Genomic DNA, 2,774 nt, shown 5'->3' with positions numbered 1-2,774 from the left:
TCGAGCGTCTTCTTGTTGTCGATCATGAAGAACTTGGCACTGATCGCGACAAGCTCGTGGATCCGACGATGCGGTGGAGTCGCTGTCGAGGTGGATCCGGTGAGTCGGCGATCTTGGCCTTCGGGGTGGTGATTGCATGGTAGTTGCACCTCCACGCATTTCGTCGCCACCGGCTCGCGCCCGGCAACCCTGCCGCAGCGGCGACGCGCTCGGCCGCCATGGAGTGTCGCCGTTGGCGTAGCCGATGAGACTCTGAATGGTGGCCCTCCATTTGTCGATCTTGTCCGACATCGGAGGCTAATCTAGGAGCAGTTGAGCTCACGCCAAAGCTTCTGCTGGAGTGGTGGGTGGCAGTGGCGGATGGCGCGAGGAGCGGGACGTGCTCGCACTTCTAAAGATGTTAGAAGGAGCAGTATCCCGTCCAGGCGACCGTGCCCCGCTCGTGCCAGCACGCTGGCGTGCATGCTGGTCTTGAGCGCCCCGAGATCCACCAGCTTGGTCTTGGCCTATCATGCGTATGGCACTGCGAGTGCCATGACGCTGTTGGTCTTGTGCCTCCTGAGAGTGGCGCGGAACATGTACAGTCGCCAAGGTTTGTGCAGCCTTGTCCTTGGACCTGGCAGCATCATAAGCTTCCTCGTCGACGTCCATTCTTCCGCCGGCGTCCATTCCACCAACCGTTTGCTCCAACGGTGGCGGAAGTGACGTGGACGGAGCGGCTGCCGCCGAAGTCTTCTTCTTCGGTGGCATGTTGATGAAGGGAATGAAGATCTAGCTCGTGTGAACGCCGGATCAGGTTCACACAATCTCGACGTCCCCTACCTGGCGCGCCAAAGATGTTGGGGAAACTGATCCACGAACATCTATGGGGCCGGCGGACCGAGCCCCTTTCGGTTCGGCGGGGGGCGGAGATCACACGAAGAGTAGATCGAGGCGAAGCACACGAGCAGTTTACCCAGCTTCGGAGCTCTTTGGAGAGATAACACTCCTACTGCTGCTTGTTTGATTATCTTGTGTTCTTGCTCCAGAGAGAGAGCGTAGTGTTTTTCTGGGTTCCGAACTAGTCGAACCTATCGAACCAGTCGAACCAGTCCAACCATTCGAACTTCCTCTACCTTGCGCATGGGCCTCCTTTTATACGCTAAAGGGGTCACCGACAGGTGGCAACGCAGAGAAGGGTACAAATGTAAAAAGCGAGGTGGTTGGTACAGTTAATTGTACAGTGCACCCTACCTAACCCTGACGGCAGGGGACAAGGGCATTAAATGCCCGTCTGAGTCGCCCAAACAGTGCAGAAAAGGACCGTTAGGGGCGCCACCGTTTGCCATGATGGCGATCTTGTCAGCTTTGCATGCCACTGCGCACCGCTGGCTGCACAGCCTCCCGCCACGTGTGCCTGGAGAGGCCCCTAGAGCGACACGTTCGTGGATGCGCTGGAGCGTGGGCACAGAGTGGCCGCCTGCCGTGGCAAGCGCCTTGCCGCTGCTGTTATCTTGTCGGGTCCGGAAGCTTGTCGCTCACCGGGCCTCGAGGTACCTTGGTTGGTCTTCCGGCAAGCTCCTCTTGCCGGGGCCTTGTTGCCTTGCCGGAGAGAGTGGCGCGTCGCGGCAAGTTCCTTGGAGTGCCTTGGTTGGCCTTCCCGGCAAGCTCCTCTTGCCGGGGCCTTGTCTCCTGAGCTTAAATACTTTGTTCTTGAATGGCTCCAAGGGAATCATGGAGCATCTTGGCGTTCGCGCGGCAAGTCTTGCCATGGGGTGCTGCAACTGCCCGTGCACAAGTTCGGGGTACTAGGGTACCCCTATTCTAGTACACCGACAAGAGGGTTACGGCAAAAACTGGATGCACTTCGTGCACAAACTGTACAATCTCTTTCGGAGTATCAGGGTTTACGACGAGAACTCATCTGTTACACGGGCACTTCATTTTTTAAACTTATTTGAACTCTAGACTTTTTTTTGTGTTCCGTATGCACCATTCAAAGCGAGGTCATCAATTTTCAACATGTTCTGACATCATTTGCTATTTTCAGTCATTTACCGATTTGTTTAGAGAGCTAAATGACTGTGAAATTGAAAATCACTACAAAGTGAACTCTGAAAATGTTGAAACTTGGCATGGTATCATCATTTCACCCACATGGCATGTGAAAAAGAGTAGAGAGGGTTACGACAAAAACTGGACGCACTTCGTGTACAAACTGGACAATCTGTTTTAGAGTATCAGGGTTTCGGACGAGAACTCATCGGTTACACAGGCACTTCATTTTTTTAAACTTATTTGAACTGCAGACTTTTTTGTGTTCCTATGCACCATTCAAAGCGACGTCATCAATTTTCAACACGTTCTGACATCATTTGCTATTTTTCAGTCATTTACCGATTTGTTTAGAGAGCTAAATGACCGTGAAATTGAAAATCACTACAAAATTAACTCTGAAAAGGTTGAAACTTGGCATGGTATCATCATTTCACCCACATGGCATGTGAAAAAGAGTAGAGAGGGTTACGACAAAAACTGGATGCACTTCGTGTACAAACTGGACAATCTATTTCGGAGTATCAGGCTTTACGACGAGAACTCATCTGTTACATGGGCACTTCATTTTTTTAAAGTTATTTGAACTCCAGACAATTTTTGTGTTCCTTATGCACCATTCAAAGCGACATCATCAATTTTCAACACTTTCTGACAACATTTGCTATTTTCAGTCATTTATCGATTTATTTCGTGGGCTAAATGACAATGAAATTGAAAATCACTATAAAATGAACTTT

This window comes from Triticum dicoccoides, chromosome 3A (assembly GCF_002162155.2).
Source record: "Triticum dicoccoides isolate Atlit2015 ecotype Zavitan chromosome 3A, WEW_v2.0, whole genome shotgun sequence".
In the NCBI taxonomy this organism is placed as follows: domain Eukaryota; kingdom Viridiplantae; phylum Streptophyta; class Magnoliopsida; order Poales; family Poaceae; genus Triticum; species Triticum dicoccoides.
Note: the sequence above shows the minus strand (reverse complement) of the source record.